The 18,966-nt window shown below is 38.3% G+C and overlaps 1 protein-coding gene across 11 annotated transcripts in view; it reads left to right on the forward strand.

Annotated features, from left to right (window-relative positions):
• Positions 1-18,966, forward strand: part of EHBP1 (EH domain binding protein 1) — a 570,368-nt gene that overhangs the window by 192,963 nt on the left and 358,439 nt on the right. The gene's annotated exons all lie outside the window — the stretch shown is intronic.

Below are 18,966 nucleotides of genomic sequence, written 5' to 3' on the forward strand. Positions count from 1 at the left end.
GTCAGGCACACTAAGCACAAGACCTCACAGGAAGATCTCAGAGTGGCCTTACCTTGCACAAGTGCACACACATTGGAAAATGCTATCTGCTAGTGTCATCTTAGGGAACAGACAGAAACTCTGGGAGAGTGTGTGGGTGTGCCTAGCTATTCAGATGAAGTGTCAGTGGCCTTGATGCTGTATCCCTGTCAGAGTTCAATCACTGCCCTCAGATGAAAGCAATTGCCAAGGATAGTCCTAGAGACTCATTTTGTGGCAATGGATAGAAAAGAGAGGGGACATTAGTCAAAACCTGGGTTAAACTTCTTTCTGCGTGGAGGTAGGGGATGGACAAGCGGAATTACTCTTTGGTGAGCAAGAAAATGTGGTAGTAGAAAGTTGCTTCTGCTGCTTTTTTGAGGTGGGTGGATAAGTTTAGATGTGGATAGGTTTAGACAAATAAAGTTATTAGCAAGTTGAAAATTATTAGCAAGTTAAAGTTATTAGCTATTATTAATAGCAAGTTGAAAAATAGGTTCTTTAGTCAAAGAGTGAAAAAGCCACAGTGGGAGAAACAAGTGAAAGACTGGAGTTCTCTTTAAGAGCCTGAAATGAGCCACTGAGGTTTTTGGGGTTTTTTAAATTTTTATTTTGTATTGGGGTATAGCTGATTGACAATCTTGTGATAGTTTCAAATGAACAGCAAATGGACTCAACCATACATATGCATGTATCCATCTCCTCCCATCCAGGCTGCCACATAACACTGAGCAGAGTTCCATGTGCTATATAGTAGGTCCTTGTTGGTTATCCGCTTTAAATATAGTAGTATGCACATGTCCATTTCAATGAGTTTTTAAATTTTTTATTTATTTATCAGTTTTGGCTGTGCTAGATCTTCGTTGCTGCAAGTAGGCTTTCTCCAGTTGTGGCGAGTGGGGTCTTTTCTCTAGATGCATTGCCTGGTTTCTCATTGCAATTGCTCTCTTGTTGCAGAGCACAGGCTCCAGGAGCATAGGCTTCAGTAGTCGTGGGGTGTGGGCTCTGTAGTTGTAGCACACAGGCTTAGTTGCCCCAAAGCATGTGGAATCTTCCTGGACCATGGGTCCAACCCTTGTCCCCTGCATTGACAAGTGGATTCTTAACCACTGGACCCCAGGGAAGTCCAGACCATTGATTTGATTTTGAGCACATGGAGAAGGAAGTAGTTTCCCTTGGGCAGCCCCTTTTGCCCACTATTACCAAACTTTATCACACCCCACTCCAGTACTCTTGCCTGGAAAATCCCATGGCGGAGCCTGGTAGGCTGCAGTCCATGGGGTCGCTAAGGGTCAGACATGACTGAGCGACTTCACTTTCACTTTTCATTTTCATGCATTGGAGAAGGAAATGGCAACCCACTCCAGTGTTCTTGCCTGGAGAATCCCAGGGACGGGGGAGCCTGGAGGGCTGCAGTCCATGGGGTCGCACAGAGTCGGACACGACTGAAGCGACTTAGCAGCAGCAGCAGCATCACAAATATATATGGATATGCCTTTTTAACAAGGATTTGTATTTTTTTAAATAATACAGAAAACATTATAGTCCGTCAATGGCTAAAAAGAAAAATCCTGTTTCTGTCTTCCAGTCTCTCTTTTCCATGAAGTCCAGCAGAAAATGAAGGAAGGAAAGAAGGAATGAGGGCATGGGAAAGGAGGGGAAGAGGGAAAGTGATAGGGAGAGAGATGAGAGGAGAGAGAAATTTTCCCTTTTTGTAAGGACACCAGTCATATTAGATTAGGGTCCACTCTAATGACTTCATCTAAACAACCTTTGCAATAACCCTAATTCCAAATAAGGTCACATCCTGAGGTACTGGGGGTTAGGATTTTAACATATGGATTTGAAGGGGTGGCGACACAATTCAACTCATAAGAATCCATAATTCTCAATATTCCAGAAGTTATATTTTGCTCCAGGGTTCAAGTTCTAGAGCTAAATATATGCTTAATACTATAATGGGGAGGATATCGGTGTATATTTCAGAATACCCTCTTTCCTATCACCAAGACCATTATGATAATTGAAGGGTAGAAGACCATATTCTTCTATCTTGAAAGATTTATATATATATCTTTTGAAGCAAAAAATTGGAGGAACATCAAAATTCCTTTTGTGTATAAGAGACTGATTCTTTGACTTTCAGTGGGAACCTTTTATTAATTTACTTTTCAATAGGGAAAGAAGAATACAGTACTTCTCTCTCCATTACCACTCCCTGAAGGAGGGGCATGGGAAGAGGGTTGGTTAGTTCCTGATTCAACCTTTGAGAGCAACTTGTCCTGTTGCTGATACAAACCAAGTGATCACATGTTAACTGCAAATTCCCACTTGCCCGGTGTGAGTGAGGCTTTGTACTGAACAAAAGGAAGACAGCTCTACATTTAACCACAGCTAAGTCCTTTGTGGGACAGACAGGAATAACATACAGATTGCAACCCATAAATAATGCACCTCAGGTCATCTGCATTTTGCCTACTCTTTAGGACAGAGGCTACTATTCCTGGACAGTCTGTATTAACCCTGGATTCCTGACTCCAGAGCGGATTCTTGCAGAGAGTGGTGATTTCCTTCACCTCTTCCTCTCCCTATATTTTCAGTCCAGACAAACATAAATAAACCAAGCATAAATAAGTGGGCAGTTTCTACCCTGATCACTGAAGCTCTAAAGATAGGGCACTGAACTCACTAAGTGATGAATACATGCCATATGGGCTAACGGCAAGTTCGGATGTAAATTGTCTCCATCTTGCTCTCTGCATTGCAGATAAAAAGTCCCTTGTGTCATCTCTTTGTACTGAACTGTGTGTATCTGAAAACAGCTAAAATCACTGAGAAAAGTGGAACGTTTAATTTCCTCTGAAAAGGACTGGGTGTTATTGCTGGCATTAATAATTAGTAGATATTTTAAAAACATTCTTTGAGTGAGGTTGCACACATTTGCTTTTATTTGGAATCCCATATTTTAAGCAAATGTTTGACTCCTTTTGGCTAGCTGCCTTAATAGTGCAGTGCAGTATACAAGAGTTGGAGTCAAAAGATTCTCGTTTGTCTGACGTTAATATTTGCCAAGCACTTACTGAGGGCCGGCAACCATTCTAGGCACTTAATGTAAGTTATATAATTTACTCTTCACAATAACTCTAGAAAACAGGTATTCCTGGTATTCCTGCTTTTTATACAAGGAAACCATTTAAATAGTTCCTAGAAGAGCTGGATTCAAATCCACATTGTCAACCACAAAGATAATACTCTTCCTGTTACTCACTATGACTTCTTCACTTCTAACTGTTTTGACCTAAGCAGGCACAAGCCATTTCTTAGTCTCTTTTTCTTTATTCTTAAGAAAGGGGTTTGAATTAAATTTTCTCTAGGATTTTTTCTAGTTCTAAACACTGTCTTTCTGTGATTACTCCTTCTTCACTTTTCAAAATGTAAGTAAACTATTTTATTTAAATACTGCCTTTCTTCAAATCCTAAGACAATCCTCCTATTGATGGAGGGAGGGGGAAAATCTTCTTGGCTCAGAAATCAGAATTAATAAAGTTCAGGAACTGTTTTGCCTTGGACCCATCTCTCTGTTGACCAATGTGCAGTCTTCCAGTAGTGCAAAATAGACTTAGGTAATTCCGGTGGTATGAGCAGAGTTTCTGAGGTTCTCAGATGATGTATGGGTGAGTTGTGATGTATGGGGTTCCCCTCTGTGTAGAAGTATAGACTATTTAGGAGTTCTAAGTAAGCACTTCAGAGAAGGCAATGGCACCCCACTCCAGTACTCTTGCCTGGAAAATCCCATGGATGGAGGAGCCTGGTAGGCTGCAGTCCATGGGGTTGCGAAGAGTCAGACACGACTGAGCGACTTCACTTTCACTTTTCACTTTCATGCATTAGAGAAGGAAATGGCAACCCACTCCAGTGTTCTTGCCTGGAGAATCCCAGGGATGGGGAAGCCTGGTGGGCTGCCATCTATGGGGTCACACAGAGTTGGACACAACTGAAGTGACTTGGCAGTAGCAGTAGCAGTAAGTAAGCACTTAGTGTTTGCCTAATTTTCTGGTATTCTTACCTACATCTGATAAAATATAACATGGCATAGTAATTTCTCATTGAACTTTTCTGCTTGTTTTTTTAATGGATTGATGTGCCAACCTAAATACAAGAGGCCAGCTATGTTCTCTGAAACTGTTTGTGAGCATTCCAATACAAAGAAAAAAGATACTCCTTTAAAGATACTCCTCAAGGGCTCCAGAATTTGACAGAGACCAGCAATGGAATGATGAAGGAGACAAGAGTGAGCATATCTTTATAAAATTTGGGGTTGAGGAGATTCAAGGAAAGATAGCAAGAGTGATTCAGCCTCAGAGTAGTCCCTGCTGAACTATCCGCACTTTGTGGCAGTGGTGGTTTAATTGCTAAGTCGTGTCTGACTCTTGCGACTCCGTGGTCTGTAGCCCGCCAGGTTCCTCTAGCTCAAGTAAGTACACAGACTGGCAGATGGGGCTATTCATAGAAAGGTAGATTCTGGAAAAGATTCCTCAGCATTCTTTCTCATTGGAATGTTACCCTCAAAAAAGTAATGAAGTGACATATCTAGTAGCAGATTTTTAAAAAATGAGTTACCTCTTTCAAGTGCTGATGTTTTGCTTGAGAGATAACTACTGAAGGGAGTAATTTATTATGGATGTATAGGTTGGATATTTCAGATAGCATATCTGGTCAACACTATCTCCTTCCTTACACTTTGTCAATTTAATCAACCAAGTTACTATATTCTCCCCTCAGAGGGGAATAAAAGGAAAGAAATTAGCATCTGTTGAGTACTTTCCATGTGTCAGACAATTTATTTTCTTTTTTCATCACTTCACCTTTCCTCCTTTCATCATAAGAAAACACTTTTGAAACGGAAATTAAAATTGGATGGTTTTTATCGTCTTAACAACCTGGAAACTGTGCATTAATCCCACTTTTGGGTGGAGGAGTGATACAGGATGGAATCTAGTTTCAGAATGACTACCCTGGCTTTAATTCATAGAAGGACACTATTACGATTATTAGGAAGACTGTTTTCACACAACACTGTGTAAAATTGTGTGCATTCCATTTCATCCATTCATACTCAAGAGTCCCGGAATTGTGTGTATGAATCACTTAAAATCTGTTATTTTTAAATAGTCACTAAGCCAGAACAAATATTTAATTATTTAAAAAGAACTTTCAAGATTGTAGTCCTTTTTTATCAAAAAAGGAGGCTTAAATGCAATAAACTCATCTTACTGATTAAAACACAGGAGTTTCAAGGCCTTATCATGAGCTGTGGAAATAAGAAATATCAATATAACCTCAATAGAGAAAAAGTCAAGTGTGATAGAAGTGAAAAAACAAAAGTAGGCTAGTTCAGAATCTGTTCTTATATACTCATCTTCCTGAAACAAAAATCTCTGTTGATATTGAAAAAAAAAATTTAATGATACAAATGAACTTATTTATAGAACAGAAATAGATGTATGGTTACCAGGGGGAAAGGGGGGGTAGGGATAAATTGGGAGATTGGGGTTGACCCCAATCTGCTGCTGCTGCTAAGTTGCTTCAGTCGTGTCCGACTCTGTGCGACCCCATAGACGGCAGCCCACCAGGCTCCCCCGTCCCTGGGATTCTCCAGGTAAGAACACTGGAGTGGGTTGCCATGTCCTTCTCCAATGCATGAAAGTGAAAAGTGAAAGTGAAGTCACTCAGTCATGTCCGACTCTTAGTGACCCCAAGGACTGCAGCCTACCAGTCTCCTCCATCCATGGGATTTTCCAGGCAAGAGTACTGGAGTAGGGTGCCATTGCCTTCTCCGGACCAATACACACTACTATATATAAAATCAATAACTAATAAGGACCTGCTGTAGAGAAAAGGAAACTCTACTCAATACTCTGTAATGACTATATGAGAAAAGAATATAAAACACAACTTAGTGATGAAGAGTGACGACCACGTGCATTTGTTGTTGTTCAGTCGCTAAGTCATGTCCAACTCTTTGCGAGCCCATAGACTGCAGCATGCCAGGCTCCCCTGTCCTTCACTATCTCCTGGTGTTTGCTCAAACTCATATCCATTCAGTCAGAGATGCTATCTAACCATCTCTTCCTCTGCCTATCCCTTCTCCTTGTGTCTTCAATCTTTCCCAGCATCAGGGTCTTTTCCAATGAGTCTCTCTTCGCATCAGGTGGCCAAACTTTTGGAGCTTCAGCTTCAGCATCTGTTCTTCCAGTTAATATTTAGGGTTGATTTCCCTTAAGATTAACTGGTTTGATCTCCTTGCTGTCCAAGGGACTCTCAAGAGTCTTCTCCAGCACCACGATTTGCAAGCACCAATTCTTCAATGCTAAGCCTTCTTAATGGTTCAATTCTCACATTCATACATGACTACTGGAAGAACTATAGCTTTGACTATACAGACCTTTGTTGGCAAAGTGATATTTCTGCTTTTTGATACACTGTCTAGGTTTGTCATAGCTTTCCTTGCAAGGAGCAAGTGTCTGAATTTCATGGTTTCAGTCACCATCTGCAGTGATTTTGGAGCCCAAGAAAATAAAATCTGTCACTGTTTTCACTTTTTCCCCATCTATTTCCCATGAAGTGATGGGACCAGATGCCATGATCTTAGTTTTTTGAATGTTGAGTTTTAAGACAGGTTTTTCACTCTCCTCTTTCACCTTCATTAAGAGGCTCTTTAGTTCCTCTTTGACTTCTGCCATTATTATCTGCGTATCTGAGCTTGTTGATACTTCTGGCAATCTTGATTCCAGCTTGTGATGCACCCAGCTTGGCATTTTGCATGATGTACTCTGCATAGAAGCTAAATAAACAGGGTAACAACATATGGCCTTGATGTACTCCTCTCCAATTTTGAACCAGTCCATTGTTCCATGTCCGGTTCTAACTGTTGCTTCTTGACCCACATACAGGTTTCTCAGGAGACATGTAAGGTGGTCTGGTATTCCCATCTCTGAGAATTTTCCACAGTTTGTTGTGATCTACACAGTCAAAGGCTTTAGTGTAGTCAATGAATTAGAAGCAGATGTTTTTCTGGAACTCTGTTGCTTTCTCTATTATCCAATGAATGTTGGCGATCTCCAGTTCCTCTGCCTTTTCAAATCCCAGCTTGTACATCTGGAAGTTGTCTTTATGCTGAGTCATAAAGCAACTCTATGTTTGACACTTGGAGTAACTGCCAAACTGTGTTCCAAAGTTATTCCACCAGCAATGGACTTTAATTTGTTATTGTCTGTCTTTGATTTTAAGCCATTTAGTGGTTAAGTCAGTATGGTTTTGATTTCTGTATCCTTGATGGTAAATGATGTTGAACATTTTTCAAATGATTATTAGTCATTTATATATCATTTTTGGAGAAATGTCTATTTTAATCCTTTGCCAATTTAAAAATTGAGTTATTTGTCTATCGTTAAGTTGTATTAGTTCTTTATATATTCAGGATAGAAGCCCCTTATCAGATGTGTGATTTGCAAATATTTTCTCCCATCTGTTGGCTGATATACACTTTATTGATGACATCTTTGAAGTACAAAAGCTTTTAATTTTGCTAAAGCACCATCTATTTTTCTTTGTTGTTCATGCTTTTATGATCACACCATTACCAGAACTTCCCTGGTGATCCAATAAAATTCTGTGCTTCCACTCTAAGGGGTGCAAGTTCAACTCCTGGTCAGAACTAAGATCCCACATGCTGTGTGGTGTGGCCATAAAATATAATAATAATAAACCATTGCCAAATCCAAGGTCACAGTATTAGTCTAATTTTCTGTTATAAGTTTCATACTTTTAGCTGTTAACATTTAGGTTGATGGTCCGTTTTGTGTTAATTTTTGTATAAAGTTGTTTTCATTCTCTTAATCTTCACAGTATATTCAAGTAATCATGACCCACAGGTATCTCTGTCCAAAGCGGGTTCAAAAAACCTTAGCAATTCATACTGAAGAGATTGAGCTTTTGGGGCTGGATTGCTATTGAAGTAAGTTATAAGCAATATACTCTAGAAAGAGTAACATGTTCTAACAATGCTTCTTTTATTTATAATTTATCATAAATAGTTTAAAGATGATAAAAATTGACTTATGATTACTCTTTCCTTTAGAAATGGGTATAAACAATTGAATTAGGAACAGATACATTTAGGAACAGTATCTTTCATGTTCTTAAAAGACACCTTTATGCCTTCATGTTCACTGTGGGAATTGTGACTATAAACTTTCAACTTTTGGTCAATCAGAAAATTAAAGTTAGATAAAAATAATTAAAAAAATAGCCTCATCTGGGAAAAAAATAGCCCCAACTTTCTTAAGACTGTAAAACCTAGATTATTGTTATGAGAAATTCTAAGTGCCTCTTTTTGATTTTGCACACATGTACCCATTTGTTGGGCTTTCCTGGTGGCTCAGACGGTAAAGAATCCACCTGCAACGAGAGATCCATTTGTTAAAGGCAGGCATTTCTGAGATCACAGAATTAGAGCTGGAAAGGGTCTTAAGCATTTATCTCTTCTAACCCTTACCTCTTGGTGACAAAGTATTAGCTTTCCATTTACATTTCCCAAAGTAAAAGTTTCCCATTTATCATTTTACAGATGAGGCAAATGAAGCAACTCTCTTCTCTGCTTCATTTCTTGGCTTCCTCCTTTTTTCAGGTGGGCTTGCTTTAGTGGAGGTCACTGGAGGCAGAATACTTAGCGTTACAGCTACCAACTCAAGAGGAAATTGCTTCTCTTTCCTAGTCACTCTACTTCTACCAATTTCCCCAGAATTGTGTCTGCACAGTTTGACTTGGAGATGTATCTGTGTCTCTATCTCTATCCACTTTTCCTGCTCCGTCCAGAGGTTATGTGAGCTCATAGAATGACCCGATTAATAAGTGATGGAGCTGCAACAGTTCTCTCAAGTTCAGCCCCATCCTATGCTCAGTGCACTTCATCATAACTGGCTTGATTCTCTCCAGACTACAAGAGAATGATGGATTTCTTGTATCTCTTTTAATTTCGTCTTAAGCTGTTACTTGAATATTTTGTAAGCTATCAATTAGTTATAGTTTACATTTTTATTTTTTGTACAATTTTTCCCTCTGAAATAAGTTTAAATTTCTCGAGCTCTCCAACTGTGACTTACACAGTTATGTAAAATTTTCATACATTTTAGAAATGTGTGTAGTTTTTAAAAAAATTTATTTATTTAATTTTGGCTGTGCTGGGTCTTCATTGCACACGGGCCTTCTCTAGTTGCAGTGAGAGGGGGTTGTGATGCACGGGCTTCTCATTGAAGTGGCTTCTCTTCTGTGGAGCACAGGCTTTAGGGAGCATGGGCTTTAGTAGTTGTGGTCCATGGGCTTATTACTCCACAGCATGTGGGATCTTCCTGGACCAGGAATTGAACCTGTGTCCTCTGTGTTGGCAGATACAATCCCAGCCACTGGACCACCAGGGAAGTCCTATAGTGTTTGTTTTTTTTTTTTTTTTAAAAAACAGCAACACTTTCTTGCCCATATTAGCGAAAGCGAAGTCACTCAGTCATGTCCGACTCTGCGACCCCATGGACTGTAGATTACGAGGTTTCTCCATCCATGAGATTCTCCAGGCAAGAGTACTAGAGTGGGTTGCCATTTCCTTCTCTACTTACTCATATTAGGCACTTAGTAAATATTTGCTTATTTGACCCACCTGACTTGACACTGAAGCAGAGAATAGAATCCTCTGTAGAGAATATGATGACAAAAGGGAGTCAAATGTCAGCCCCAAATTAGAGGGTCATGGGGAAAATCCCCAGCGTGACCATGACATTCATGGTTCTAAATCTGAATAACACAATTCAAACCTGTAAAAAGTACCAGTAAAAACTATCCTTTTTATGACATAAAATACAAAAGATATCAGTAGGAATAGAACATTTTGTGAAAGAAGAGTATTCACTCACTCCCAGACTGAAGTGTGTAGATAGGCAAAATAGATTCAGAATTAAGACACATTAGATGTACTAGGAATGGATTTTTTCTGGGGACCATTTTTATTTTTATCAATTAGATATGATTTATAAGCAGAAAGTATAGGTGGCAGCTTTTATATAGTAAGAGAACATTTTAAAGAGTACATAATGATTTATACAATACTTTCAATCTAAGACTACCGTTACGCAATTTTAATCCTTATTTTTATTGTAAAAATCAATCTAAAAACACTAAAGGAGAATTTAAGAAAATGGTATCACTCATAATCTTTACATTCTAACATATATTTGTGTACTGAGTATTCTCTTATATATCTATTTTTACATTTAAAAAGGTCATAGAACGCTTACAAGATAAATGCCAACTTTATTTTACCCCTCAGAACATCTAGGAAGGTAGTTAAAATATTTCTGAATAAAGAGCAGTGAAAATAAGCTTTTATTATTTTATAAAGGAGTCAAAAGGGATATTAAATAGGATGGGTGTGTTTCTTAAAATACTATCATTCTTAATAACATTTCATTCTTAAAAGTTTCATGGGAACACCAAGGAATGCATTGATCAAATTGTTTTGGCTAACATTTAACAGATTTCAGATAATCTCTCTCAGACAATGTAATTTCAGTTTTGGTATGTGTTAATTTTGCATTTTTACAGTTACAATAGTGTTGTCTTATATTCATAATTTTTAAAACATGGATCAATATCTCTAAAGTGGTTCAGTGAAGCATAAAAAAAGTAAAACAGTAAGGTAAATATTACTACAATTCAAGTGAATTAAAAACAAATTGTAAACAGTATCTTCACAATTGCATAGTGCAAGTACAGATTATAAACCTGTGTGAAGTGTGACAAAGTCTATGTGCGATTTTTCACAAGCAACTACAAAGAAATAAAGGTGTAAATTATAAATACAACAATAAATATCTGAAAACTGGATTTCATTGAGGGAGCAATCTGTTAATATTAGTCCCCAGTGCATTGGCTTTTATAACACTTCTTTTAATTAGTTTTTGTGTCATTGTTAAACAACACACAGTCCCCTCTCATCAGTTGAGATTTTCTAAGGCAAACACTAAATAATAGTTTCTAACTGGTGAGGAATGTGAGCCCCATAAGGGCAGGAATTTTGTCCCTTTTGTTGTGCTGCATCTCCAATACTTAGCTCAATGCTTTAAGCTTAGTAGTCATTCAATTATTAAAAACTTAGCTAGTAAATTAATAAATACTACTTATAACAAGTTAATAAATTACTTGTTAACAAATGAATGGATTTTTAGCTAAAAATATCATCAAAGGAAATCAAAATCACAAAACTATCAGTCAAGTTGTATTCTTTTATGTTTGTAGCAAAACTAGGTACAGGTTATGTTGTTGCAAAATCAGCTGAAAATTATTAAGATTTTAATAAGAGAAAGCAGAATGAACTATTGGCAAAACTGACCAAATATCATTCCTGGGCATTGTAAATAGCCATACCACACAGTGTTGAAGGGCTTCCCGGGTGGCGCTAGTGGTAAAGAATTCGTCTGCCAGTGCAAGAGACGTAACAGATACAGGTTCGATCCCTGGGTCAGGAAGATCCCCTGGAGGAGGACATGGCAACCCACTCCAGTATTCTTGCCTGGAGAATCCCATGGACTGAAGAGCCTGGCAGGCTGCAGTCCATAGGGTCACACAGAGTTGGACACGGCTAAAGCAACTTAGCATGCATGCACAGTGTTGAAGGGCAGTTAATACCATGTAGCAGTGTAATGGTTTCACTTTATAGCATGACATGTATGAAGACGTTCTCAACAAGTTTCTCTGTTTATCACTAAGAACTGACTGTAGGGTTTTAGTAATTATTATTTTGTCAGTTGTGAGGTAAGCTGGGGAAGAAGCATGCACAAGGTAGCTTTGTGAGTAGCTAGGAAGTGTGTTATTACAAGAATGAAAGAAGATGAGCAATCAACAACAGTCCGCCTGCTTTTATTTGGAAAAAGTTCAAAGAAAGAGTGAATATTTAAAATATGGTCAAATAAATATACATCTTTTTAGCATGGATTGTGTAAAGAAAGATGCATATGTACAGTACTCCCCTTTTCCACTGAAACATACTAGCTCACAGGGGAAAGGTGCTTGCTTAAGTTTTTGAAATAAGATATGGTACACCAATAATGCCAGATAATTACTTCTCAACAAGTGCAGCTTAGCACTATATATTCAGTATCTGAAATGGAACAAATTTATCATTTTGGGACAAAACATCACGGTTTTTAATGTTGAAGATATCAGGATTTCCTTAGAAGACTAACCTATGGCACAAAAAACAGTTCTTGCTCAACAGTTAACTTTCTTTCCTTGGAGAAAAATATCAATGATTCGTTATTGGGACTATTTAAAAATAGCAACAAAAGTTGCAACAAAATATGAAGAAATAACCAGCGGCTCTCATGAAGTTGTCTCTACTTAACAGGCTATGTTCTACTTTCTGGAAGCCCAGTCACTGGTTGATTTACTCTAAAAAGAGAGATCTGGGATGATATTGCAGCTCTCTCTGGCTTCCATGTTACTTCCCTTGTCCTGGAACTGTTCTCCATTTTGCCCTGCCTAGCAGATTGCCCAAACTATGCCTGAGTTAATCCTACCCTCTGAGTGTTGGGTTTGTTTTCCAGCTCTACTCATTTGGGGCAAGTTTCTGCAACAGGGCTAGTTTCCCTTGGCTCATGTCCAGTGCGCTGGTAAGTGAGGTTCTGCCTGATTTCAGCTTGCTGTGTTTTGCACTGTTTGAGATGGAGATGCTTTGATTCAACACCACATGGTGGGTATTCAGTGCCCTCCAAGACTGTGAATTCCTACTGGTTTTTCTTTGCCTTTCCTGTCTAGCCTCATTATTTCAGAAGATGTTAATTATATTATCTTGTTCATACTAAATATAGTCATCCAGGAATTATTCAGAAGAAAACACTGGCATCATGCTATGTCCGGTTACTTGCAATTTATTCCAATTATTGAAAACACAGGAAAAAAAAAAAAAAGCAGAGATCAGTCTACTCTTTATAAGTCATCAAAGGCTCTTAACATTTAATGGGAAATGACCAATAAACCTTGGCCAAGAATCCCTGATTTTATAGGACGTACATTTATTAAATTTAGCAAACAGTTTCTCAGAAAGGGCTCGAGCCCACCTAATTTCAACTCAAACTTTTTTTGCAATAATCCCAGTAATGGTTGACTTACTGGCAAAATGTAAATTCTCTCTGATAACTGCATTTATCTTGGCATATACACGATTTCTGGGCTGGGATTTTACCAACATTAAATTATCTTGAGTAATGTGAAAGATCAGACCTGCAAAGGTACTCTAGAGTCAAGAACTGATATTTAGTTGGTCCTCAATAAGAGAGCTGGGCCAGTGGTTCATGGCTGTCATCCATTCTAGCTGATTGATGTCTTTGTTGCTAACATTTTGAGTATCCACATTTTGAAGATTTCTGAGCCTTCTAATCATTCATATATTGCTCTGTATAACAGAGGTGGCTCAGTGGTAAAGAGTCCTCGTGCAATGCAGGAGTAGCAGAAGATGTGGATTTGATCCCTGAGCTAGGAAGATCCCCTGGAGGAGGACATGGCAACCCCTCCAGGATTCTTGCCTGGAGAATTCCATAGACAGAGGAGCCTGGTGGGCTGCCATCTATGGGGTTGCAAAGAGTCAGACATGACTAAAACAATTTAGCATGCATGCATGCATAAACAGCAGGTGCCAGGCATACTGAATTACCAGTGGATGGTATCTATAGACTTGTTTCTGTCTCTATTTGAGTCTCAAGGCAGCCAAGGATGCTCCTGTGTCTCCTCCAACTAGGCCCAGGTTGCCTTTCCTAGATATTGTGGAACTGGATAAAACTGGGCATTTAGAACATAATCAAGGTCTTGGAGTTTAGTGCCATCTTAGGTTCAATGTGCAAAGGTTCATTATGGCTAACTGCAAGGATTCATTCATGGGTAATTGGAACAGAAACAATTTCATAAAAGGATATTCTGTTTTTAGTTGAAAGATGGTTTTCTGATGCAGCTTTCATGTCCACTAAAGAACTTGGGTCCTTTAATGATAGAGAAAAGAAGAGCTTCCTTTTAAGAAGATAAACATAGGTTTCCAAGCATTTTGTTAGAATTATTACTTTCAGTTGTATAGCAGGTACAGACCTCAAGTTTTACAAAATTCAGGTTTGCAAGAAATATAATTTCATTTTTCCATAACTCAAGCCAATTTCTAGTTCAAGCTCTGATTTCATGAGGGGTGGCAGATACTTAATCATAGTCAATTTGGCAGAGGTTGCATCTAAACTGAGGAGACTTCTCTGGGATTAGCATGTCAGAGAAAGAGGATGAAACATTTGATCTTTGCTCCTCCTCTGCCATGCTGGCTCCCCTAAGATTTCCACTCTGTATCTTTCCTCAAAGGCAGCTGGCCCCACAGATGGCTGCTGGATTGACCTTGGCCAATCAGCAAGGTTCCTTTAGGTCTGCTGCTTCTGCTGTCTCTGCACCCTTTTGGGGATCTGGGGCTCATCATGTTGGGCTTCTAGAACCTCCATGGTAGTATGCAAGATTTCACTGTCCATTATGGTAGCTACCAGTCACATGCAGCTGTTGAAATCTAAATTAATTAAAACTCAATAAAACTTTAGCTCCTTAGTTAGGCTAGCCACCTTTCTGAGCCCTAGTGGTTTCCCTCAATAGTCCTAGTGGCTAGAAGCTACTGTATTGGACCCCCATGTATAGAACATTTCATTCAGCACAAAAAATGCTATTGAATTGGTCTTGGCCGGACTGGACACACGACCCAGCCTTTTCTTATCTTAGGGTCTTGCCACATCCCTGGGCTCTAACAAATAAAATGAACGGAAATTATCTCTCTTGGCTCTCAGTTCCTATAGATAGATCCTGCCAAAGGCTTCTGCCAGAATAGGGTGAGAAGAGAGCAGTGAGTCCTGCTCTCTGGGACCCACCAGCATGTAGCCTCTCATTACTTTCCAGCCAACTTCTTAATCCCATTCCAGTCGGAAATCCATTTCTTATCTCTAGGCAAGGAAGTTATACTATTGTATATACCAGCACTATCCAACAGGAAAATAAGGCAAGCCACATGTATAATTAAAATTTTTCCAGTAGCCACATTAAAAGAGTAAAGTAATGAATGAAATTAATTTTTAATGTCTTTTTTTATCCAATACATTTAAAATATTATCATTTCAACAGGCAGTCAATAGAAAACTTTTAAATAAGATATATCCTCTTCATTTGTACATACTAAGTCTTTGAAATTGGTTTGTATTTTATACCCACAGCACATCTCAATTTCAACTAGCCACATTTCAAATGTTCAGTAGTCACATACAGCTATAGGTTAACATATTGAACAGTACAGGTCTCTAACTGGATATATTTCGTTACCCCCTAAAGGGCTTGGGTTCTGAAACTCAAAAACAAGGAGAAATTCCCTCTTTCTTTACATTCTCTTATATTACTTTTCTGAAACAATAACAAAACCCAGTCTATCTGAGGGTGGATATGGGGCTTCCGGCTCAGTAAAGAATCTGCCTGCAATGCGGGAGATTCGGGTTTGATCCCTGGGTTGGGAAGATCCCCCTGGAGAAAGGAATGGCTACCCACTCTAGTATTCTTGCCTGGAGAATCCCATGGACAGAGGAGCCTGGCAGGCTATAGTCCATGGGATCACAACAGTTGGACACAACTGAGCAACTAACATTAACATGATGCTGAAGGTGTCTTTGGGTGGGGTATGGGAGGAGAAAGGCCATGGAATAAAAAGAATATTTGGAAAAACAACTACTACAAAAACCTCAGTTAATATTTCAAAAGTATTAGCCTGCCACAGTGAGCTTTTTAAGGATATAAATATTGCTGTAGGATTGTCAGAAGAAGTTTGTTTGTTATGGGCATAAAAGAAATAGTAATTTTATTAGCAGTTAAAAATTGCAGTAATATTGTTGTGTATTGTATAGCTGCTATGGTAACTGGAAAACACAATGCAAAAATCTGCAGTGCAGTGCTATTGTTGCAGGTAAATCTTATTACTATGACTAAGGCACAGATAAGTTCTATTAGTGGTTAAATCCTGCAATAATACCTCTGACAATTTTTTACTGCAAAGACTGTAAAACCCAAGGATAAGAATTTTATTACCAGAGATGATAATTCAAGCCTACGGTTGCACTTCATAGACTAGAATCTCCATTTAGGTGGTTAACTGGCAAAGCTGCTTCAATGAAAATAATTTCTATCATTTCAAAACTGTCATGGCACAGAGGATTTGAAATTTTGGGGTGGCATTTTCCATTTTTTTATATTCTATTTTCACTGTAAGCTTGGTGACATTTAAAGGCAATATAGAAATTATTTTAAATGTTGAATCTTTTAAGTAAAACAGCTATAATATTTTGCAGTCAACACCTGGGTCAAATGGACAGGACAATTAAAGTTACTTATATCCACAGGTGTATTATATGCAGATTAAGCCTGGCATGGAAGGAGATGATAAATCAAGACCTGAGTTAACAGGGTTTAGAAAGAGGCAGAAACACAGTTTGGAAGGGGGGAGGGTCAGTAGGCTGTACTTATTGGTACATACTGGTAGGGAGGAGAAATGGGAACCTTAAGAAAAAGGTAATTTCTAGAATGCCAAAAGATCTCACATGATATATGGCATGGAAGGTGGTCATGGGGACTGGGGCTAAGTGAATTCTTAGTAATTATTGAAAAGTTCTGAGTATACATAGGTTATTGGTGTTCCACTCTAGGTAATCACTGAGTTTAATGGAAGACAAATAATGTTGAAAGTAGTTTATTTTGAGATTTGTTATTCCTTGAGGTAGCGATGTTTGGTAACAACTAAGTATTGCCCAAGTTATTCTTGAAGGTCAATTTTTGATGTTTATTATGTATTATTTTTGACTGTTTGCTAACAAACACAATGATGTACATTATTAATTGCTATTTATTGACTGTTTACTGTATGTCAGGCACTTTACATATCTTCCATTTCCATTACATACTTATCTCAACATCCCAGAAAGGAAGCGTGATGATTTGTTTGACAGAATAAGAAACTGGGACTCAGAGAGGTGAAGTGATTTGTGTTAATTTCCTGCATGTATATTGAACATCTGTTTCTGCAAATTCTTTGAGAGCAGGGACTGTACCTTTTATGTGCCATTAATAACATTTCATGTGATCAATACTCAGTTGGTATTCCCTATCAGCTAAGTGGATAGAAAGAACTTAAAATATTCTATATTTAAGGTTCTCCAATAAATTTAGTTAGACAGGTTATTAAAAAAAAAAGTCATGAGGGAAGAAGTAGCTACTCTGTGGGGTCTCCAGGAGCCTATGAACTTATCTTGAACTTAGCAACAGGGTTAAGGTCTGTTTTTAATTCCTCCATTTATAAACTTGGGCTCTTCTTCGCTACTTTTGCAGCTAGGATGAAAAAAGAAGAGTTTATATCCAAGAGAAAAACTTCCCCTAAAAAGAAGAACTATCATACAAGAAACTCTTTCTTAGTTTCTTGAAGTTTTCCACAACTTGAGAAAGATTCCCTAGGGTCCTACACACTCCTTCTCCTTCTTTTTTTAAAAATAGTTTGTGTGTGTGCTTTTTTTCCTTCCGGATCAAACCTGTGCCCCTTGCATTGGCAGCATGGAGTCTTAACCACTGGACCACCAGGGAAGTCCCCTCTTCCTTTTTAGGAAGGCACAGAGTATTAAAAGAAACCAGAATAACCACATGAGAAAGTCTGAGAATTTCTGAAGAATAATAATAAAAAAATAGGATGCAAACCCCTCTTGATTATCATGTGGGTTGTTCTGAAGGACACCACAGATTAAAATAGGTTATGACCATTTCTATAAATTAGCCATTAAAAAATCCATACACTTAGAGTCTGTTAATGATGCAGAATATATCACTATATGAGATCATAATAGATGTAGGTTACAGTGATTTAGTAAGCCACTCAGGAAGGACACGAGAGAACTTTAAGATGTACACAAAATCAGAATCAATATAATTATTATGGTTATCTTTCATATTTTAAAATTAAGACTATAGCGAAATAAGTGATATCTATGCCCTTTTCTGTAAAATGTACACTGTGTTCTTGTAGTATTATTAGATCACTTTCTTTATTGCAAATGGAAATGGAATTAGATACTGGATTCAAGCCTTCTGTGTCTCCCAATCTATGCTGATTGTTCAGTCTCTTCTTTCTCTTGCCTCCCCATGGCTACAGATGAGCTCAGCTCTCACCCATCACTGCCCTCCTTTCTGACCTTAAAGAATCCTTCCCTAGATGGTAACACCTTTCAAGCTATTTTGTCCACACATCCTGCTCTCTATCCTTAGTAAGATTAAGAATGCGTTCTATTTCCAGGACTCATCTTGCTTGTTTTCTTTTCATGTTAGTTTCCCTCTCTTTTTCTCAATTGACTCATTGCTTGTAGGGTGCTGCTACTTCTCTGACCATTCCCTCCTGTCTCCTTCTCGCTTTACTTCGTCAAATGTTGAGATTCCTCCCCAAAGTTCATTCTTTGTCTTCTTTCTCTAAACCAGAGGTCTGTGGACTACCTAAAATTGAAAGCAAATTTTTGTCTTAGGATAGGACCTATTTCTCCTCGGTAAAATATCTATACCTTTCATCATCGTTCTCAAAAGGGTCCTTGGCTCCTTTTACAAGGTTAAATGCCCCTGCCCTCACACTCTTCTTAGTTTATTTCATCCTCTCCTTTGCCCATAACCACTCTTTTTATATGCTAACCCTCCGAAACTCATCTATAATTCCTACCAGAGGGAAAAAGATCGATAGCGAAGAGGAGAAACTAGGATTCATAGAAACGCTTAAGAATTATAACAAGAAGAAATCGCACTATGAACATTTTAGGTCCCTAA

Source organism: Bison bison, unplaced genomic scaffold (genome assembly GCF_000754665.1).
Source record: "Bison bison bison isolate TAMUID 2011002044 unplaced genomic scaffold, Bison_UMD1.0 scf7180017864489, whole genome shotgun sequence".
NCBI lineage: Eukaryota > Metazoa > Chordata > Mammalia > Artiodactyla > Bovidae > Bison > Bison bison.